We start from the raw sequence: 24,050 nt of genomic DNA on the forward strand, positions 1-24,050 counted from the left end.
ATGGCAGCCTTAACAAGCCTTATGACCCGCTTTTGCGCGGGTGAAGATAGCTGGCTAGCCCGTAAAGGCACTAGCGACCCCAGCACATCCGAAATAAGGGATGGCAACGGGAAGCCACGGCGTAATAACAACAAACGCCAAAACAAGGAAGAGAGCCCGGATAACACGACGGTCAATGCCGGATTCAGGGGCTCTCGACCTGATCAGCAAAAGAAGCCATTGAAAGGCAGTAAAGAGGGACCGTCCGGTCTAAACAGAGTTCTGGAAAGACTATGCAAAATTCATGGCACCCCGGGGAAACCTGCGAACCACACCCATAGAGAGTGCTGGGTCTTCAAGCAGGCCGGCAAATTGAATGCCAAACACAAAGGGAGGGAAACACCAAGAGAAGACGAGAACGAACCTCGCCAGCCGAACACTGGGGGACAGAAAAAATTCCCTCTAGAGGTTAAAACAGTAAACATGATCCACGCAACTCACACATTCACGAGAAGGAAAGAACGCCCGCTCAGAGATGCACACGAGGTAGAGCCCATCGTACCCACATCTGACTACTGGATGTCCCGTCCAATCACTTTCGATCACATGGATGGCCCGACTAGTATTCGGCGCGGAGGATCACAAGCCTTGGTGCTTGACCCAATAATAGATGGATACCGTCTCACCCGTGTCCTCATGGACGACAGCAGTAGTCTCAATTTAATATACGAGGACACTGTCCGCAGAATGGGGATAAACCCATCCAGAATTAGCCAAAGCAACACCACCTTTGAAGGGGTGATACTAGGCGTTGAAGCCTACGGCAAGGGCTCCGTCGTGCTAGAAGTAACATTCGGCTCCCCAGGCAACTCAAGAAGCGAAGAACTGCTCTTCACCATCGCATCCTTCCAAAGCGGCTATCATGCATTGCTTGGAAGAACGGCCTTCGCCCGCTTCAACGCATTGCCGCATTACGGCTACCTTACACTCAAGATGCCCGGTCCACGTGGTGTCATCACCGTTAGCGGAATCACAGAGCGCTTTTCACAAGTAGAGGAACACACGATGGCCCTGGCAGCCGGACTGTAAGCGGCCTCCAAATATCATATACACGACTGGTCATTAAGACCATAGACACGGTTAGACGATTCTGGCAGCCTGGATAAAATTCAACCAGGGCACCGTATATGTACCCCCATAGCGGAAAACAGGGGCTATAAATATTTAATACAGCCCCACATTTGGCTCAACCTTATTGGCAGAACAACATCCTACACCTTTACTATCCATCGCATACTTACGTTGTATTCTTCTATGAGTTTTCCTTTTTCCATAGACAATGTTTGTGCGATACCCTTCCAGGATACGACACAACGGAGACAAAGGCGCAGACATGCAGCAGGGCCCCGTTCAACATGTTTCTTTTTCGATTAAGCCCCTGTGTAAACCTTTTCTATTGCCTCTTGTTGTTTCAACCATCCCCTGGGTTCCATATCCACAGAGGATACTGTCGTTGTTAGCATTTCGCCACGATAGAGTACCGCACGTACCTGGAAATACAGGGCTCATAATGAATGGGAATTCTTGGGCCCATCTTCTATTATAAAGCCCGAACACCTTCGGGAGTGTTCGGCGTCACGAGTTTGGCCTTATATGCATCAGCTCCGAATCATGTCTTTGGTCAAATGTTGGGTTTGCCCGTCTCCTGGGTTTGCCGCCTTATGTTTTGTTATTATCGGCTAAGGCAGGCCAAAGGAGAACTACTGCGATTGTGCCCTGCTTATTCCGGATGAGCGCCTCAGTAGAGAAAGCCGGAAATTGACTGTCATGATACAGAGAGAGACTGTTCAACCACTCGAAGACTCACCAGAATCTCTAAGGATTCCTCCGCATAAACGAAGGGCTGTTTCCCAGCCATGTACACACGCGCCCGTATTTGGATGCACACGAATGTACCAGGGGCTACATAGTAGCCCCACCATTAGACTCCCATGGCTAAGCGAAAGTGTTACAACTGTATAGTTCGGTTGCCTCGTTCTACGTGTGATCACCTCCTTAATGGACCAAGACGTTGGATCAAGTGTGATTAGGCATATTTCTCGCGAACACCCCCGCATTGTATGCGTGGGGGCTGAAGCCAACGACTGCTATCTATCGAGCACTGCGCCTCTATTAGGCGGGCACCTTCTGTGACTTGCGCCAAGTAGTGCTCGACCGGATATTGGCCTCCCGCCGGATCCTGGATCGCTATTACAGTGGCCTCCATATCCGCCCAATAGGCTTTAACGCGGGCTAGAGCCATCCGTGCACCCTCTATGCATGCCGACCTCCTCATAGCGTCAATCCGAGACACGACTCCAAGGAATTTCTGCACCAAACCAAAATAGCTGTCCGGCTTAGGCCCCTTCGGCCAAAGATGGTCTATTATAGACCGCATTGCAAGCCCGGACATCCTATGGAGCTCCGCCATAGCAGCCACCTTGTCATTCAGCAGCAGCGGGCGAGTGGGAGCATTGAACTGCGACCAGAAAAGCTTCTCCACTTCTTCATTGCCTTGACCCTCGAAGAACTTGACAGCGTCAGCTGTACTATTCGCCAAGTCCGCATATGCGTCTGCAGGACTCAAGCGCCCAGCCAGAGGAGCATACTTCAGATCCAAGAACTTCATCTGCAGTAAGTATGAGGCCCCAGCCACGATTTTGTCGGCCTGTTGGAGCTCCTCCCGCATACTGCGGATCTCGGTCTGCATCTCCTTGGCGGCATTAAGTGCCTTGTGCAGCTCGGCCGAACTAGCCTTATTCTCCTTTTCGAGGAGTACGTACCGGTCGGCGGCATTTTTTAACTCCCCAGCCATTTCGGCTATCTTTTCCTCGCTTCGGCGATGAGCAGCCTGTTCGGCTCTCAATTCTTCGGCCGCCTTTAGGGTAGCCGCATTGCTAGCCCGAGCTTGTTCCTTGGCTTGAGAAAGTTCCGCCCTCAGGGCCTGCACAGCAGCAGCACCATCTGTAGTGCAAACACATTGCATTAATATTATGCACCTCTTGCATTTCCCTATACATCATAGTAAGGGAATCCGAGCACATACCCTGTGACTCCTCCAGCCGTTTATTTACCAGCGTGATATCAGCATCAATGGATCCGATCTGCCTCCTTAGTTTGTCAACTACAACAGACTGGTCGGCTGCCGGATCCTTGTATACCTGCACACATGTATGGCGCAGCCATTAGTATATGATCCCCCGTTTGCCGCCTATGGCGGGCAACCAGAGTCTCAGGGGCTACTATCTATAGGGAGCACACCTAGCGCGCGCTTCATAACCAAAAAATTATGCATTTTTCACTACATACCTCAAAGCCTTTGAGCAGGCTTGTAAATGCCTCATTCAAACCGCTGGTGGCGGATGAAATCTTCATGAGCACCGTGCTCATTAAAGAGCGGTTCTCATTAAAGAGCGGTGCTCCTCCGAGAGCGCGACTTGCTCCAGAAGGCCCGTCAGTACGTCCGGCCGAACACTAAACTATGTCGGACCCTTCTCATCGCCCCCCGTGGGAGCCAAACGCTCCGGGCTCAGGGTGACGGATGTGTTTGCTGTCGGCTTCGGCAGATCCGGACTCCTCCGTGACGACACCTCCGTGTCGCCCGCTTCATGAGGCGGAGAGGTGGGTGGAGTCTCACTCTCCATCATCTCCGGACGAAGGTCCCCCGAAGACGAACTCTGTTGAGAAGAGATGCTCGCCGGACTATAAAAGACAAAGTCCTAGTTATGGATCTCGGAGTAACATCACACCTTCGAATTAATGAATAACTTACAGCTCGGTGGAGGGCTGGCCCGTTGGTGGGCATGACGCGGTGAGGGTGCCCGTCGCAGCAGAGCCCCATGGTGATGCTTTCTTCCCTTGCTTGGGCGTCTACGCCTCCAAATCTTCGGAGGCGGCCCTCTTCTTCCCGTGTGGGGAGGAGGCTTTTACCTCCCTTCCCGGCTATCGTCCATAGGATGGGTAGCGATTTCCTCGGTCTGGATGCGTAGCACGTGAAGTTCGGCTTCATTGCCCTTTCCTTCGCCTTTCCCTGAAGGGATTTTGCTGAGCGCCCGACCCAGCATCTTTGCAATGGTTGGACTAGGCGAGCCTTCAGGAAGTGGCGCCGGACACATGATTCTCTCCGCCTTTTTGAGCCATTCCTGGCCACGGAAGGATTTTCAGAATAATAGTTATGATAAATATACATGAAGTGTCCGGCTTTAGGGTTACTTACCTGGGCATCTAGGCGATTGCAGCTTAGGCCCGCATCCTCGATGGTGTCTGGACACTTTACTTGAGGTCCGAAGAATAATTTACACATTCCTTCGAGCTTCAAGCCGAAGAAGTGCTTAATAGTTCGCGGACCCTATGAATTAAACTCCCACATCCGGAGAGGCCGACGTTTGCACGACAACATCTGCCGGATTAGCATCACTTTCATTATGCTGACAAGATTTATGTCCCTCTCAATAAGCTCCCGGATACGATTCTGCAGTTCTGGTACATCGCTAGCAGGCCCATAATTCTGTCCTTCGTCGGTCCAAGACGCTAACTATGGAGGAGGGCCTGAGCGGAACTCGGGGACAGCTACCCACTTTGTGCCTCTGGGAGCTGTGACGTAAAACCACCTCCGTTGCCACACATCGGATACTTCCGGAAAGGAACCCTCTGGCCATGGGGCATCGGCATTCTTGCTTATTATGGCACCTCCTCACTCCGCATGTCGACCCTCGATCATCTTCGGCTTCACATTGAAGGTCTTAAGCCATAAGCCGAAGTGTGGGTTGACATGGAGAAAAGCCTCGCACACGATAATGAACGACGAGATATGGAGGACGACGTCTGGAGCCAGATCATGGAAATCCAAGCCATAGTAGAACATGAGCCCCCTCACAAAGGGGTCGAGGGTGAGGCCTAGGCCTCGGAGGAAGTGAGGGACAAATACGATGCTCTCGTTGGGCTCCGGCGTGGGGATAACTTGCCCCGGAGCAGGAAGCCTGTGCTGGATATCGGCGGTCAGGTATCCGACCTCCCTAAGCTTCGCAATGTCCTCCTCTTGAATCGAGGAGGCCACCCACCGGCCTGTTGCGTCGGATCTAGACATACTAGGGGATCTGGGTGTTGGAGCTTAGGTTTTGAGTGGTGGAGCTCGAGGTGCGAGAAGGGGCAGGAGAGGTGGAGAAGAGGCGTAGGCCTTGACCCCTTTATAAAAGGGATGAATACCAAGAGTTCTCAGCGTGACCACTTGAGACTTATCTTAAATACACGGAATCATACCAACGATCGCCGTGGGGTCACATATGCCCACATTGATGAAGATCATGTATTAAGAGGAACACGATCTCTGCTTTGGCAGGACGTGCCAATGAAACCGCCTCTCAACGCGAGTTGAGGTGGAGCAGGAGATGCCGGTCCATGTTGGACCAGGCCACGATGCAAGGGCACGACGTATAAAAATTGCCAGCAGAACGGATTTATGCTATGTTACCTACTATGGTGTGTCAAGATCATCTTGCAGATCCGGACACGGTCTACGTGTTCGATAATAACCTTGGAGTATTACGAAGGAGGAACCCGCCTTGCAATGCCGAAGACAAAACTGCGTGCCGTACTAATCGTCATTGAAGCCTGGTTCAGGGGCTACTGAGGGAGTCCTAGATTAGGGGTATCCGGAGAGCCGGACTATATACATCGTCCGGACTATAGAAGCGTCAAGATACAAGACTCAAGACTTCGGCCCGTGTCCGGATGGGACTCTCCTTTGCGTGGAAGACAAGCTTGGCGATTCGGATATTATGTTTCCTTCCTTGTAACCGACTCCATGTAAACCCTAGCTCTCCGGTGTCTATATAAACCAGAGAGGATGGTCCTTAGAAGGCCGATCACAATTACAATCATACCATCATAGGCTAGCTCTTAGGGTTTAGCCTCTACGATCTCGTGGTAGATCTACTCTTATACTACTCATATCTTCAATATTAATCAAGCAAGAAGTAGGGTTTTACCTCCATCGAGAGGGCCCGAACCTGGGTAAACATTGTGTCCCTTGCTTTCTGTTACCATCATCCTAAGACGCACAGATCGGGACCCCCTACCCGAGATCCACCGGTTTTGACACCGACAGTCCCCGCGACCATCTTCTTGGCCTTCTTCTCCGGCACCTCATACGGCGCCGGAAACAATATCCTCGTTAGAAGCTCTGATTCCGGATCTTCCGGTAACGGAGCTGGGCAGTCGATCCGCTCCGCTATCGCTACCCAGTCCTGCAAAAACAGCATGGAGGCTTAGGATCCTCCCGCGGATGTGCCGATAAAAAGCGCGTCTTGCGAAACATAAAAACTTACCGGATTGGCCTTGAACAACACCTTACATACGTCTTCCTGCATCGTGCCGAAGAGCTCTCGCAGTGTCTGGTGTTCGGCCGGGTCGAAGTCCACAGATTACAAACCCGTCTCTGGCACAGAAGGATCCGGTGGAGGAGCATAACCTGTACTACATTGACGAGCTTGATTTTCTTGCTTATCATATTCCGGACACAGGTCTGAAGTCCGCTCAGCTCTACCACGGAGCCCCGGGCCAAGCCCTTCTCTTTCCAAGAGGTAAGCCGCATTGGGACGCCGGATCGGAATTCGGGGGCCGCCACCTAGTTTGTGTTGCAAGGCTCAGTGATGTAGAACCATCCCGACTGCCTCCCCTTTACGGTCTCCACAAAAGAGCCCTCGGGCTAGGTGACATTGGGCATCTTGCACACCATGGCGCCCCCGCACTCCGCTTGCTAGCCACCCACCACCTTTGGCTTCACGTTGAAGGTCTTCAGCCATAGGCCGAAGTGGGGCATGATGCGGAGGAAGGCCTCGCACACGGTGATGAACGTTGAGATGTTGAGGAGGAAGTTGGGGGCCAGATCATGAAAGTCCAGCCCGTAGTAAAACATAAGTCCGCGGACGAATGGATGGAGGGGAAATCCCAGTCCACGGACAAAGTGAGAGAGGAACACCACCCTCTCCTGAGGTTTCGGGGTGGGGATGATCTACCCTTCGGCCGAAAGCCGGTGCGCAATGTTTGCAGACAGGTATCCGGCCCCTCGAAGCTTCATTATGTCCTCCTCCATGACGGAGGAGGCCATCCACTTGCCTCCCGCTCCGGACATGCTTGAATGACTTTGTGGAGAAGGTGAGAGCTTGGGCGCTAGAGCTCGAGCGAGAGAGAATGGATGAGCAGAGGAAGAAGAAGGTGTGGGTGAAAAAGGGGAATCCTTATCTCTTTATAAAGGCGGTAGAAACTATAAGCCTCCCCACTTGCCCTGTAAACTCACTTATTCCCCAAACACGGTGTTGATGGTGCGGTTGGGTTACCCACACCCGTATTGATGAGAATCCCGTGATAAGGGGACACGATCTCTGCTTCAACAAGACATGCCAATAAAACCGCCTCGCGAGACGTGCAGTAGCAGGTTGAGAAAAACGGTTCGCATAATAACCGGGCCGCGGTGTGATGTCATGCTGTGAAAATTGTTAGCAAATTAGATTTGTGAAAGACTGTGCTCTCTATGGTGGTATGTGGAATTTGTTTTGCAGAGACGGACACGATTCATGTGTTCAAAATCTACCTTGGAGTATTCGGAGAAGGAACCCGCCTTACAATGCCGAAGACAATCTACGTGCCGGACTCATCGTCATTGAAGCCTGGTTCAGGGGCTACTAAGGGAGTCCTGGATTAGGGGGTCCTCAGATAGCCAGACTATATGCTTATGCCGGACTGTTGGACTATGAAGATACAAGATTGAAGACTTTGTCACGTGTCCGGGTGGGACTCTCCTTTGCATGGAAGGCAAGCTTGGTGATTCGGATATGTAGATTACCTTCTGTGTAACCGACTCTGTGTAACCCTAGCCTCCTCCGTTGTCTATATAAACCGGAGGGTTTAGTCCATAGGACAAGAACAATCATAATCATAGGCTAGCTTCTAGGGTTTAGCCTCTACGATCTCGTGGTAGATCAACTCTTGTAATAATCATATCATCAAGATCAATCAAGCAGGAAGTAGGGTATTACCTCCATAGAGAGGGCCCGAACCTGGGTAAACATTGTGTCCCCCGCCTCCTGTTACCATTAGCCTTAAACGCACAGTTCGGGACCCCCTACCCGAGATCCGCCGGTTGTGACACCGACTGTATGTACCAGTAGCTATGTGTTTGATCTCCCTCTCTCGTGTTCTTGATGGGGCACGATCTTGATGTACTGCGAGCTTTGCTATTATGGTTGGATCTTATGATGTTTTCCCCCTCTACCTTCTTGTAATGGATTGAGTTTTCCCTTTGAAGTTACTTATCAGATTGAGTATTTAAGGATTTGAGAACACTTGATGTATGTCTTGCATGTGCTTATCTGTGGTGATAATGGGATATTCACGTGATCCACTTAATGTACATTTTGGTGATCAACTTGTGGGTTCAGTGACCTTGTGAACTTATGCATATGGGTTGGCACACGTTTCATCTTGACTCTCCAGTAGAAACTTTGGGGCACTCTTTGAAGTTCTTTGTGTTGGTTTGAATAGATGCATATGAGATTATGTGATGCATGTCGTATAATCAAACCCACGGATACTTGAGGTGACATTGGAGTATCTAGGCGACATTAGGGTTTTGGTTGATGTGTTTCTTAAGGTGTTATTTTAGTATGAACTCTAGGGTTGTTTGTGACACTTATAGGAATAGCCCAATGGATTGATCAGAGAGAATAACTTTGAGGTGGTTTCGTAGCCTACAATAATCTCTTTGTTTGTTCTCCACTATTAGTGACTTTGGAGTGACTCTTTGTTGCAATTTGAGGGATTGTTATATGATCTAATTATGTTATCATTGTTGAGAGAACTTGCACTAGTGAAAGTATGAACCCGAGGCCTTGTTTCTAAGCATTGCAATAACGTTTTTGCTCACTTTTACCACTTGCTACCTTGCTATTTTTATATTTTCAGATTACAGAAACCTATATCTACCATCCATATTGCACCTGTATCGCCATCTCTTCGCCGAACTAGTGCACCTATACATTACCATTGCATTGGGTGAGTTGGGGACACAAGAGACTCTTTATTATTTGGTTGCAGGCTTGTTTGAGAGAGACCGTCTTCATCCTACGCCTCCCAAGGATTGATTAATCTTAGGTCATCCACTTGAGGGAAATTTGCTACTGTGCTACAAATCTCTGTACTTGGAGGCCTAACAACGTCTACAAGAAGAAGGTTGCATAGTAGACATCAAGCTCTTTTCTGGCACCATTGCCGGGGAGGTGAGAGCTTGAAGGTATATCTTTAGATCTTGCAATCGAATCTTTTAGTTTCTTGTTTTATCACTAGTTTAGTTTATAAAAGAAAACTAAAAATGAAATTGAGGTTGCCTCATATACTTCATCTTTTTAATGTCTTTCGTGAAAATATGGATTTCGATAATTGTGCCCAAGTGTTAGAAGAAGAATGCATTAAAATGTTTGGAACTAAATATCTGAATGATGGGCATGATTGCAATGTTGTTAGTATGAATTCTTTTTTAATATCCATGATGCTGATGATATGCAAAGCCACAAGCTTGGGGATGCTATGTTTGATGAAGATGATATTTTTAGTCCCCCAAGTTTTGATGAGCAAATTTATTTTGATGATAGCATGCCTCCTATTTATGATGATTATATTGATGAAAGTGGGTGTGGAATAGTGTCAACTTTAGGAAGTAATGATCCCACTATTTTGGAGGGTGTTGAATCGTATTTTGATAATCGTGAAAGTGGATTTGGAAGGTCATGACTCTATTTAGTGATGAATCCACTATTTCGGAAGAGGTTCCAATTGATTATGAGAACAAAGTTGCTATCTATGATGGCTATTGTGATGACATGTATGCTATAAAGAATAATGATAACCATGAAACTTGTCATCTTGATTTTAATTTTCAATTGGATTATGCCTCACATGATAGTTATTTTGTTGAGTTTGCTCCCACTACTATGAATGAGAAGAATTTTGCTTATGTGGAGAGTAGTAAAATTTCTATGCTTGTGGGCCATGAAAAGAATGCTTTATGTGATAGTTATATCGTTGAATTCATTCATGATGCTAATGAAAATTATTATGATGAAGGAATATATGCTTGTAGGAATTGCAATAATATCAAGTTTCCTCTCGATGTGCTTAAAATCTTGAAGCTATGCTTGTTTTGCTTTCGTATGCTAGTTGATTCTTGTTCCCATAAGTTGTTTGATCACAAAATCCCTATGCATAGGAAGTGGGTTAGGCTTAAATGTGTTATTCTTATTCTTCATGATGCTCCCATTATGTTTCAATTGTTATCTTTTATGTGAGCATCATTGAAATCATGATGCCTAGCTAAAAAGGCATTAAAGAAAAGCGCTTGTTGGGAGACAACCCAATATTTACCCCTACTGTTTTTATGTGTTCACATGATTATGCTACTATAGTAATCATGTTTTATAGCTTTTGTTCCAATAAAGTGCCAACTAAGATCTTTGGGATGGCTTACGGTAATAGTTGATTTGATCTTGCTGAAAAACAGAAACTTTTGTGCTCACGAAAACAATTTCCATAATTCACAGAAGAGCGATTTTAAGTTGATTCTTTTTGAAGAATATTAATAAACGAATTTCTTAGGACTTCCAAATTTCTTAGGATTTTTGGAGTTACAGAAGTATTAGAGAGTTACGGATTACTACAATCTGTTCTGTTTTTGACAGATTCTTTTTTCTATGTGTTGTTTGCTTATTTTGATGAATCTATGAGTAGTATCGGAGGGTATGAACCATAGAGAAGTTTGAATATAGTAGATATTACACCAATTATTTAGAATGAGTTCACAACAGTACCTAAGTGGTGATTTATTTTCTTGTACTAACGGATCTTACGAGTTTTCTGTTGAGTTTTGTGTTGTGAAGTTTTCAAGTTTTGGGTAAAGATTTGATGGACTATGGAATAAGGAGTGGCAAGAGCCTAAGCTTGGGGATGCCCAAGGCACCCCAAGGTAATATTCAAGGACAACTAAGAGCCTAAGCTTGGGGATGCCCCGGATGGCATCCCCTCTTTCGTCTTCGTTCATCAGTAACCTTACTTGGAGCTATATTTTTATTCACCACATGATATGTATTTTTCTTAGAGCGTCATTTTTTTTGCTTCCTGTTTGAATAATATCCCAAGACTGAAATTCTTAAATGTTGGAGAGTCTTCACATAGTTACATAATTATTTGACTACTCGTTGATCTTTACTTATATGTTTTGGAGTAGTTTGTCATTTGCTCTAGTGCTTCACTTATATATTTTTAAAGCACGGCGGTGGTTTATTTTGAATAAATTGATGAACTGTCATGCTTCACTTATATTATTTTGAGAGTCTTAAACAGCATGGTTATTTTCTTAGGTTATGAATTTAGTCCTAATATGATGGGCATCCAAGAGGGATATAATAAAAACTTGCATATAAAGTGCATTAAATACTATGAGAAGTTTGATTCCTTATGATTGTTTTGAGATATGAGGATGGTGACATTAGAGTCATGCTAGTGAGTAATTGTGGATTGTAGAAATACTTGAGTTGAAGTTTGTGATTCCCGTAGCATGCACGTATGGTGAACCGCTATGTGATGAAGTCGAACCATGATTTATTTATTGATTGTCTTCCTTATGAGTGGCGGTCGGGGACGAGCGATGGTCTTTTCCTACCAATCTATCCCCCTAGGAGCATGTGCATAGTACTTCGTTGTCGGTGTACTAGAACAGGGGTACCCTAGTACCCCGAACTTGTGCAAGGGCAGTTGCAGCGCCCCGCGGCAAGGCTTGCCGGGCGACCGCCAAGGTCCTCCGTGGTTCCCTTGGCGCCATTCAAGAACAAAGTATTTAAGCTCAGGAGACAAGGCCCCGGCAAGAGGAGCTTGCCGGGAAGGCCAACCAAGGCATCCCAAGGAACTTGCCGCGACGCGCCACGTGTCCCGGCAAGGCGACAAGGCCCCGGCAAGAGGAGCTTGCTGGGAAGACCAACCAAGGCATATCAGGGCCCGGCGAGTGACAAGCTTCCGGACCCGACAAGACAACAGCCGCGGCAAGGCGCTTGCCGCGGCAGGCGGCCACTCTGTGCCCACGCTCCAGCGCATCCACCAACGTGTCGCTCTGGGGGCCTTTCCAGGCGCGCGTGGCGGGAGGCTGTGCAGCCAGTGGTGCGCGGTGGCATGCGAAGCTGACAAGATCGCCATCGTGGCGAGCGGTGGCGCCCCCGACGGTCCTTTTCTGCACTGTTTGGGCGATGCAGACGGGCATTTAATGCCCTTGTCCCCTGCCGTCAGGGTTAGGTAGGGTGCACTGTACAAGTAACTGTACCAACCACCTCTCTTTTTACACTTTTACCCTTCTCCGCGTTGCCACCTATCGATGACCCCTTGAGCATATAAAAGGAGGCCCATGCGAAACGTAGAGGAGGTTCGGATCATTCGGAAGCCAGAGAAACACTTAGCTCACTCTCGAGCAAGAACATAATACAATCAGACAAGCAGCAATAGGAGTATTATCTCTCCGGAGAGCTCCGAAGCTGGGTAAACTGCTCGTGTGCTTCGCCTCGATCCGCTCTTCGTGCGACCTCCGCCCCCCACCGAACCGAAAGGGGCCACGGTCCGCCGGCCCCATAGGTGTTCATGGGTCAGTTTCCCAACATCTTTGGCGCGCCAGGTAGGGGGCGTCGAGGCCATGTGAACCTGATCCGGCATCCACACGAGCTAGATCTTCATTTTCTTCATCAACATGCCACCGAAGAAGAAGGCTTCGGAGGCAGTTGTTCCGTCCGCGTCGATCCCACTGCCACCGGAGCAAACGGGTGGTGGGGTAGATGTCGGCGGAAGGACGAACGTCGACGAGGAAGCTCACGACGCTGCCAGGTCCAAGGGCAAGGCGGCGCAGACCTCGACGTCCGCGCTTGTTCCGCGCCCATCTCAGGAGGCGCAGGACCGACAGCGTCATGGTACTCGCAGTACCATACGTTTGTTGGGCCAAGATCAAGCTGGTGGATCCCGGGGCGCTCAAGACCAGCATGCACGCCAGCGTGCCAGCACGAGCGAGACACGGTCGCCCGGACGGGAAAATGCTCCTTCTAACATAGTTAGAAGTTCGAGCATATCCCGCTCCTCGCGCCGTCCGCCACTGCCACCCACCACTCCAGCAGAAGCTTTGGCGCGAGCTCAACTGCTCCTGGATTACCCTCCGACGTCGGACAAGATCGACGAATGGAGGGCCACCATTCAGAGTCTCATCGGCTACGCCAACGACGACACTCCGCGGCAGCCGAGCGCGTCGCAGCCGCGGCAGGGTTGCCAGGCGCGAGCCGGTGGCGACGAAACTGGAGGGGGTGCAACCACCATGCAATCACCACTCGCCGACTCGTCGGATCCACCTCGACAGCGACTCCACCGCATCGTCGGATCCATGAGCTCGTCGCGATCAGCGCCAAGTTCTTCACGATCGACAACAAGAGGACGCTCGTACTCGCATCGAGCGCCGAAGAGAAGCGCGACGTCAATCCGACAAGCGCGCTGGGCCTTCTGTTGACATGCATGCGCCAGGGGAACCAGGCGATCTGCCGTACGCGGTAGGTTGCCCTGTGTTCACTCGTGAGCTGCGGCAAGTCCAGTGGCCCAGCACGAAGAACTTCAAGCCAGACGTACCAGAGAAGTATGACGGCAAGACGCATCCGTCGGAGTTCCTCAGCATCTACACTATTGCGGTGCAGGCTGCCGGGGGACGGGACGACAAGATCCTTGCCAACTACTTCCCGCTGGTGCTCAAGCCCAACGTCAGATCCTGGCTCATGCACTTGCCGGACAACTACATATCCTCTTGGGCCGATCTATGCCATCAGTTTGTCGGCGCCTTCACAGGCGGCCACAAGCCTCATGGCCAAGAGAGTGACCTTCATCTGCTCGCCCAGAAGGAAGGAGAGCCCCTGCGCAAGTACATTTAGAGATTCAGCAGTGTACAGCACAACATCCCAGACGTCCACCCTACCGCGGTGATCAGCGCATTCCATCAGAACGTGCGAAACCGCAGGATGCATGAGGAAATGGCGATGTGCAAGATCAGAGACGTTAGTGAGCTATATGCCCTGGCCGACAAGTGCGCACGTGCTGAGGAAGGGAGGAGACTCCCCGGAGAGAATATAGGAGCAGGAGGGTCTGACAGTGCGGATGCTGCCCCGGCAAAGAAAAACTGGCGGCAGAACAACAGGAAGAAGAAAGGAAAAGAGGTGCTAGTCGTTGAGCAGTCCGGCAAGACGCCCAAAGCTGGCAGCTCCGGCAAGGAGGTTGCCGCGGAGGTGGTAGTTGCCGACAAGCAGGACGGTACCAACAAGCAGTATTGCAAGATTCACCGCACCAAGGGCCACGATCTCCAGAGCTGCAAGAAAGTCGAGCAGCTTGTTGAGCAACAGAAAGCTGAATACGAGCGGCGCGACAAGGAGAAAGCCCAGGAAGGTGCTGGAGGATCCGGCAAGAAACATCTCGGCCGAGGAGGACGCCGCGGCAAGGCCAAGCAGCGGCAAGGAGACAGACCTCCTCGCGGCCGCGACAAGGATGAAGATGACGACGACGATGAAGACATGGATGATGAGGAGACTGACGAGCAGGAGTTCCAGAAAGCCACAGAGGTGCTGTGCATTGACGGTTGTGCTTCTCTGCATACTTCGCACCGCCAGCTCAAGCAGTGGGTGCGGGAAGTTAATGCAGCAGAACCACCCGTCGAGTCATGCAAGCCTCTGAAATGGTCCAGCACGCCTATCATCTTTGATATTGAGGACCACCCTGATCGCATAACTGCGGTCGGCTGCTTGACAATGTTGGTTTCACCAACTATCCGCAACCTCAAGGTCACTAAGATGTTAGTTGACGGCGGGGCCGGCTTGAACCTGATCTCCTCCGCGGTGCTCCAGAAACTCCAGATCCCTGACAGCGAGCTCGAAGAAACTGGTACGTTCCAAGGAATCAATCCGGGAAGGAGCAAGCCAAAGGGAAAGATCACGTTGCCGGTAACATTTGGCAGCGAATTGAACTTCAGGACTGAGAAGGTCACTTTTGACGTTGCTGACTTCCCATTGCCTTACAATGGGATACTCGGCCGTCCAGCACTCGCCAAATTCATGGCAGCCTCTCACTATGCCTACAACATGCTGAAGATGCCAGGCCCGATAAGTGTCATCTCTGTCCCTGGCGACAAGAAGGATGCTCTTATCTGTGCCGACAAGATCTACCGGGAAGCAACAGCCGCAACAGATCGCAAATCACTTGCCGCTGAAGCTCCCGGGGGGAAGAAGAAGACCAAGTCCGGCAAGAGCTCTGATGCCCACTCCGGCAAGCGCACCTCTTCGGAGTGCTGCGCTACCGTCGAGGACGCACCATCGAGCTCCACCGGCAAGTGTAAGAAGGCAATGGCAGCTCCACCTGAGACCAAGAAGGTGTCCGCCAAGGAGGACGGCACTGGTGGTACCTTCACCATCAGTGCCACTCTCGACCCCAAATAGGAAAGCGCGCTCGTTGCTTTCCTGCGGGCGAATGTCGACGTGTTTGCATGGCAACCGTCTGACATCCCCGGTGTTCCCAGGAAAGTAATTGAGCACCACCTTGCCGTCTGTCCTCATGCGCGGCCCGTCAAGCAGAAAGTCAGGAAACAGGCAGTGGAGCGCCAAGAATTCATCGCAGAAGAAATCAAGAAGTTGGAAGCAGCAGGCCTTGTCAGAGGAGTGCTCCATCCTACGTGGTTGGCCAATCCTGTAGTCGTGCGCAAGGCTAACGGAAATGGAGGCTTTGTATCGACTTCACTGATGTCAATAAAGCTTGTCCCAAAGACCCATTTCCCTTGCCGCGCATCGATCAGATTGTTGACTCCACGGCCGGATGTGATTTGCTTTCATTTCTTGATGCATACTCAGGATACCATCAGATCTTCATGGCAGAAGAGGATGAGGAGAAGACCGCATTCATCACCCCGTGTGGCACGTACTGTTTCGTACGGATGCCTTTCGGTTTGAAGAATGCTGGTTCAACATTTGCAAGGGTAGTCCACCACGCTTTTGAGCCGCAGATGCACAGAAATGTGGAAGCCTACATGGATGACATAGTGGTCAAGAGCAAGGACAGGGCGACCCTGATTCAAGATTTAGACGAAACATTTGCAATTCTGCGCAAGATCAACCTCAAGCTTAACCCCGAGAAGTGCGTATTTGGAGTCCCTTCCAGCAAGCTTCTCGGGTTCTTTGTGTCTCAGCGGGGAATTGAAGCCAATCCCGACAAGATCAAGGCCATTGAGCAGATCAAAGCACCGAAGCGCGTCAAGGATGTACGAAGGCTTGCCGGTTGCGTAGCTGCTCTCAGCAGGTTTATCTCTAGATCTGCTGAGCGCGCCCTGCCATTTTTCAAAATATTGAAAAAGGCAGGTCCAATGAAATGGACTCCGGAGGCGGAGGCTGCACTGCAGGACTTGAAGAGATAGCTGTCCTCCACTCCAACACTTGTCGCACCTAGGCCACAAGAGAAGTTGCTGCTATATATAGCGGCAACCAATCAAGTGGTTAGTGCTGCGTTAGTGGCGGAGAGGGAGGCGGATGATGAGCCGGCAACCACGACAGACACATCCAGCGACAAGCAGGGGGCTTCGCCGACAAGCTCTGGTCCCGACAAGGATGGATCTACGCAGGAGCATGACAAGGTGCAGCGCCCAGTTTACTTTGTCAGTTCCCTTCTGCAGGGGGCTAGGTCAAGGTACTTTGGTGTGCAGAAATTGCTTTTCGGCCTCCTCATGGCCTCGAGAAAGCTGCGCCATTACTTCCAAGCACATGAGATCACAGTCGTCACTCGCTTTCCGTTGAAGAGGATACTGCAAAATCCAGAAGCAACAGGCAGGATTGTCGAGTGGGCATTAGAACTGTCAAGCTTTGGCCTCAAGTTTGAAAGTACTTCAACTATCCAAAGCAGAGCATTGGCAGAATTCATAGCAGAGTGGACGCCGACACAAGATGAAGAAATTCCAGAGACGAGCATCCCCGTCAAGGAAGCGAGCAAAGAGTGGCTGATGTACTTTGATGGTGCCTTCTCGCTGCAAGGCGCCGGTGCGGGCGTGCTGCTTGTCGCACCCACCGGAGAGCACCTCAAGTACGTAGTCCAGATGCACTTTCCCAAGGAGCAAGCAACCAACAATACTGCAGAGTATGAAGGATTGCTTGCCGGTCTCAGGATCGCAGCAGACCTTGGGATCAAGAAGCTCATTGTCAGGGGTGACTCACAGCTTGTCGTCCGCCAAGTGAACAAGAATTATCAGAGTCCGTTGATGGAAGCATATGTTGATGAAGTGAGAAAGCTGGAAGAGCACTTTGACGGCCTACAGATGGAGCATGTTCCGAGAGCTCAGAATGACATTGCTGATGGCCTGTCGAAGTGCGCCGCACTAAAGTTGCCTGTGGAACCAGGGATCTTTGTGCTCAAGCTGACTCAACCATCCGTAACGCCATCAACTGGACAGAACAAGAAGAGGAAGTTGATTTCTGGTGACTACTTTCCGGCAGAGCTCCCCGAAGCCGCCGCCAAGAAGGTCCCCAAGATCAACAGCCAAGGATGCTGAGGAGCAGTCTGCTCCGGCAAGCCTTATGGTTTGTTCCGTCGCAGCAGACGCTCCCGACAAGCTTTGCTCCGGCAAGCTTGCCGGGGAACATCAAGCTCCGGCAGAGCCGCAGGTTCTCGCCGTAGAAGCGGATGTTCCCGCAGCAGCAGATGTGCCTTTAGTCCTTGTTGTCGAGCCACAAGCTCCAGCATGGGCACAGCAGATTGTCCATTTCCTTCAGACAGGAGAACTTCCCGAAGAGCAAGAAGAAGCGGAAAAAGTAGCCCGGCAGTCAAGTATGTACCAGTTTGTCGATAGCATACTGTACAGAAGAAGACTCAACGGTGTGAAATTGAAGTGTATTTGCCGGGAAGACGGACAAAAGCTGTTGGCAGAGATACATGGAGGCATATGTGGTCACCACATTGGCGCAAGAGCACTTGCCGGCAAAGCTTTCCGGCAAGGTTTCTTTTGGCCGACAGCCCTCCAGGATGCAACTGCACAAGTAACCAAGTGTGAAGCGTGCCAGTTCCATTCCAAGCAGATACACCAGCCAGCTCAAGCTCTCCAGACGATCCCTTTATCCTGGCCATTTTCGGTCTGGGGGCTCGATATCCTCGGCCCCTTCCCCCGAGCTGTCGGGGGCTTTGAGTACTTGTACGTTGCAATCGACAAGTTCACAAAGTGGCCGGAAGTGGAACCAGTGAGGAAGGTGACAGCACAGTCAGCAGTCAAGTTCTTCAGGTCGATTGTTTGCCGTTTCGGGATCCCTAACAGGATCATCACCGACAATGGCACGCAATTCACGAGCCGCACCTTCATGCAGTACGTCCAAGATCTTGGCGCCAAGGTCTGCTTCGCTTCTGTTGCTCATCCGAGAAGCAACGGTCAAGCGGAGAGGGCAAATGCTGAAGTGCTGCGCGGGCTCAAGACCAGAACTTTCGACAGGCTGCACAAGTGCGGAAGAAACTGGATCGAGGAGCTGCCGGTGGTTCTTTGGTCGATCAGGACGACGCCAAATCGAGCCACTGGCCAGACACCTTTCGCTCTAGTCTATGGAGCAGAGGCAGTTCTCCCCATGGAACTCGTATACGGGTCACCTCGAGTGCTCGCTTATGATGAGCTTGAGCAAGAGCAGCTGCGACAAGATGACGCGCTGCTCCTTGAGGAAGATCGTCTTCAGGCTGCTGTACGAGCTGCTCGATACCAGCAAGCTTTGCGCCGCTACCATAGCCGCAAAGTTAAGCCAGAAGCTTCGAGGAAGGCGACCTTGTTCTTCGGCGCGTTCAGTCCGCCAAGAATTCCAACAAGTTGACGCCGAAGTGGGAAGGCCCTTATCGGGTGAAACGAGTCACTAGGCCCGGCGCTGTCCGCCTTGAGACCGAAGATGGCATTCCGGTGAGCAACTCCTGGAACATTGAGCATCTTCGTAAGTTTTACCCATAGGGCGCGGTTGCCGGAACCTATTCCGGCAACCACCCTTTTGTACAAGTCTTGCCGATGTTGCATGTAATCCTTTGTACAAAGCCGGGCGCAGATCCCGTGCATAAGTAAAGCTCATGTGCTCTGCACATCTTGTCAATTTCATGCATTATATTCTTTCTTGCATGCGCTATCTGACACTTTGTGCAGCACCTACCCCCGGTAAGCAATAACGAGCCGTAAGGCTCCATATCGTTATTTTCTCTTCTTTCTTTTTCTCAAAAGGAAGCAAGATTCCCTCGCGCACAAGTTTGCCGGGGGGGGGGGAGAGGAGAAGATAAAGATGTGGAACAGGCGTCGTTCAAGAAAGTTTCGCCTTGACGGAAACCTTGTCGGGAAGCAAACGACAGAAAAGCTAAGTTGCCAAAGTTTGAGCAATCAGTTTTAAATTTTTAAGTTATCTTCCTTGAACGACCGTGCTTTGTATGGAAAACCTGTGCGCGGAGGAACCAACTCGTAGCTAGTTGCACCCTTACTTTGTTTCGAGTCCGCTCAACAACTTAAGTGTGCTGCAACTAGTCGCGACAAGGTTTCTTGTCAGAAGCGGCACCGCTAGCAGGCTGCTGACGTCCCGCACTCAGCGCTCGCGGCTCGGATGCCCGCGCCGACAAGTCCCCTAAAAGCGTAGGGTAAAAACATACAAAGGAAGGAATCTAGTAAAGGAAATAACGTAGCAATTGATAACAGAAATAGAGTTGCATTACAAAATAACTTGTCGTAGCTCTAACAAATTGATCTTATAATATGGCTAGCAGCGACAAGGAGAAAGAGAAAACGGGCGGCCTAGTCTACGCGATCGCCCTCAACCCTCTTGATCTCGCTCACCTTGTCCACAATGGGTGTGACAAGGGCCCTGAGCGCATCCAGATCGGCGTCAGGCGGCAAGGACTTGAGGACGTTGGTGAGGTTGAGGCCTGGGTTGCGGAAGGCCACCTTCATCAGCACCTTCTGGAGAGCCCCCGCGCAAATCCTGCGCGACTCGTCGGCCAGCTGCTTTGGGATCCTCTCCCAGAGCCGCTGGAGTGCCGTCGCCACGCCCTTGAAGAACAGGCTGAGCTTGGCGCTGGGTTGGAGATGCTCGTCGGAGGGATACCCAAAATCCTCTATCCCCAGCTGCGCCAACTCCCCGTCGATGGCAACGGTAGCATCCACAAGACCTTCAGTCCAATGCTCCACTGTCTCCCTGAAGGCGTCGTGGGCAGCAGTAGCATTCGCCAGCAGCGCCTCGTCGGCCTTGACCTTCTCCGACAAGGTCACCTCTCGCTCCCTGGCGGCGTCCAGCGTCTGAGTCAACGTGGCCAGCTTCAGCTCGAGATCCACCTTGGAATCCTTGGCGGCGCTGAGCTCCTTGCTCCGCTCTGCGAGAAGACCCTGCAGCTCGCCATGAGCGGCAGCGTCCTTCTCGCGCTCACGCTTGAGCACGGCAAGCTCCTCGCCGCTCGCCTTGAGATCTGCCTCTAGCTGCGCCACCTTCACCTCCAGCTCCTTCTTGGCGGCCTCTGCAGTTGCGGCAGCATCCTTTGCTTCCTTGAGAGCCCAGCCAAGTGTTTCCTCGCGTGCGACAAGCTCCTCCTCGTAGCTGTCAAGGTTGGCCTTCCGCTGGACCAACTCGCCTTCTCGCGCGGACTGCTTCTCGGCGGCAAGCCTTTGTTCCTCCTCAGCTTCGGCCTTCTCGAGAAGGAAGGCTGTACGCTCCTCGGCGAGTCGCTCCCGCTCTTGTGCCAGGGACCGGAGAGCTTCTTGATTGAGGCCCCGGAGCTCCTCCGCGCGGTTCTCCATATCGACTCCCGCCTTAGCGACAAGCGCTTCCCGGGAATCCAGCTTGGCTTGTCGTGCGCGGTAGAGTGACAGCAGCTTCCGCAGCAGCTGCTCCTCCTCAGGCTCGCCACCGCTGCTGCTTGGCGCATCGACCAACGACAGCCCGGCGGAGGCGAGCAGCTCCTCATCGAAAGCTTCTCCTTCGACCGGCGCCCTGGAGCTCGACGCCCAGGGAAGCTTGATGAAGATATCGACGCCGGCCTTCAAGTAGGCACCGGGCTGGGCCTCTTCGGAGCCTGGCTTCACGGCAGTGGCGGAGGGATCGGCGGCCGGCGCAGCGCCTGGCGCTCCTGCGGCCTCAGGGCCGTCAGTGCGATCGCCCGATGCCTCGCCAGCTTCTGCGGCGGAAGCCTTGGCGGCCTCTTCGCCGGCGAGCTCATCAGCACCGGCCCCTTCTTTGTTGGCAGCGGTGTTGTCGTTGCTGCCACGCACGCCTTCCTCGCCGGCGTCCTCAGTCTCCATTGGCTCCGCAGCGGATGGATCTGAAGAACGAAGGAGGGAGAAAAATCAAGCAAAAATCCAAGAAAGGGAATTCAGAAGAAGAAGATCCCAAGGGAAGATTTCAGGCCAGAAGATTACCTGTACTAGGATCTGCGGTCGCGGTCTCAACCGCCGGAGGATCACTGGTGCCGTCCCTTGCTGGAGAACTGTCCCTTGCCGGGGAGTTCTCCCTTGCCGGAGAACGCTCCCTTGCCGGGGACTCCTCCCTTGGCGGCATAGTCGAAGCAGATGGCACTTCGGGGGCGACTTCCGGGCCCTCCTGGTGAGGCTGTTCTGCTCCTACACAAATCAACAAGCAAGATATCAGTAGAGAAAAGAGCACCCATGCGCGCCCGACAGCAGGAAGTAAACTGCAAACTTACGCTGGGGGCTGCGCTGGGGGCTGCTTTGGGGAGTGGCTCCAGGGTCTGTCAAGGTGGTCTCAGACACACCCCCTGCTGACACGGTGGGATCATCTTCGATGACAATCATCGGGGCCTTGGCTCTCTTCGCCGCTCTCTGGGCCAGCGTCCTGAAAAGGGATAGGTTCAGATTGAAGCAAGTCAGATACAAGACAAAAGCAACAAGATTCAGGAACACCAAGAACACCTAAGAAACTTACTCTTCCTCTTCCTCGTCGGAGCTGAGCGCGAAGAGGTCGAAGTCCGGCTCCCCTCCGGTGCGGCGAGGCGGAGGAGTAGGTTCCCTTGCCCGCTTGGCAGGGGCGGTAGCGGTGGACCGGGAAGATCCCGCTCCAGTTGCCGCAACAGCGTGAGGCGCTCCCGCGGCAACAGTACTTGCCGCGGTAGAGCGTGTCGCACGGCTCGGCGGCTGTTGGCTCGTGTGTCGCCCCGCTATGTCCCCGGCCCTGCGGAGACGCCTTCTTGATGCAGCTGGGGGCTCCACTTGCGGCACGGTATCTGAAGATTCAGGCCCGATAAGGTCTCCCTCGCCGGGCTCGCTCGGTTCGTCTTTAGGACCGGCAAGCTCTTCCTCGCTGACAAACTCCGCGCGCTCGACAAGGCTTGCCGCCTCTGCTGCCTCTGCCTCCTCCATGGTGAACCCGAACTCGCCCGCGGCAACTGCTGCCGCCACCTCTTCCAGCCTGGTGGTGATGCGCTGCATCTCATCATCAGTGGTGTCGCGGGTGAGGCTCTTCTGCTCATCAGTGCGGACCGGCACTTCTACCAAGTCGTCGAAGAAGGCTTGTACGACGTCATCCGCAGGTTCTTGCCAGGTTGGGGCGATTCCATGCGAATCGCACAACGGCATCATCGCGCGGATCCGGTCAAGTGAAGAATTGTTGCACAGCGGGACAACAGTCCGCGGCAACATAAATGGGTGCTGAGGGTCGCGCTTGAACAACTCCAGGAGCATCGCATCTAGCTCCAGGACGGTGAAGTTGAAGTTGAGGCCTGGACGCAGCCTCATGATATCCGCCGAGTTCTTGAACTCCCAGGCGGGTCTCCCCCTCTCCTGCAGGGGGGCGATGCGGCGGCGAAGGAAATCTGCGCCAACGGTGCTTATAGTGAGCCCGGCAAGCCTAAGGCGAAGGATCCTGGTGACGGCGATCTTCAGCATGTCGTCTTCCGGGGCCACATTGCTCCAATCGTTGCCACGTACTATTGGGGCTTGGCGCAGGGCAGTGACCGGCTGCGGGTTCTCCTCGATGATCCAGCACCACTCCGCTCTCCACTCCTCCCACTTGCTGCGGAGCTCACCCTCCAGATACGCCTCCTTCTTGCCGACTCTCGAGATCCAAGCGATCCCTCCGGCAAGCGGCTCTCCTCTCTCGACCCGAGGCATGAAGAAGTGGCGGAAAAGGGCGACATTTGGGTGGACTCCAACAAAGTTTTCGCACAAATGTGCGAAAACTGCCATGGTCAGAACGGCGTTGGGGGTGAAGTCAAGGAGGTGGAACCCGTAGGTGTTCATGATGTCGCAGAAGAAATCAGAAAAGGGCGGGCAGAGCCCGCAATAGAAGAACAATGCAAAGAACGGGTACCCGCTTGGAGCTAGTACCGAAGCTGCAGCCGGGAGTACCCTCGTGCGCGGATGCGCATGCGTCTCCGTCGACCAGAAGAGGTAGTAGTACTCCCTCAGCTCTTGCGCACCGAGCTGAGGGGGGAAGAGGGCCCGCTCCTTCCGCAGCGCCGCGAGCCGCTGCGCCTCGGCTGACTTCACGCCCTTCCCCTTGTCGGCTTTTGGAACCATGGCGGAGGTGGTAGGGGAGATCGGCAGCGGTGGTGATGCTGGTGGCAATGGGGAGCGGGCGCTGCTCTCTTTCTGCTTCGAGAAGAAGGGGGGAGCGGCGGAGATTTCTAGAGATTGAAGCAACAAACGGCGAGATGGGCGAACTGCCCCTGTTTCCCCTGCTTATAAAGAGGGAGGGGGCAGACGTTTCGCCCTTCCGAATAAAGAAACCCTCCACGATCTCTCCCACGAGGCCGCATTCGACGCGTGTCGTTAGGGAGGGCGCGGTGGATACGGAGTCAGATTCGGCGTAACCCAGGCCGCGTGTGCCCGTGCCCTGTTTTGGGCCTGGCCCAACAGCGCTCGGCACCGTGTATGGCCCAGGCCCGGGGGCTCCTGTCGGTGTACTAGAACAGGGGTACCCTAGTACCCCAAACTTGTGCAC

Source organism: Triticum aestivum, chromosome 1B, assembly GCF_018294505.1.
Source record: "Triticum aestivum cultivar Chinese Spring chromosome 1B, IWGSC CS RefSeq v2.1, whole genome shotgun sequence".
Classification (NCBI taxonomy): domain Eukaryota; kingdom Viridiplantae; phylum Streptophyta; class Magnoliopsida; order Poales; family Poaceae; genus Triticum; species Triticum aestivum.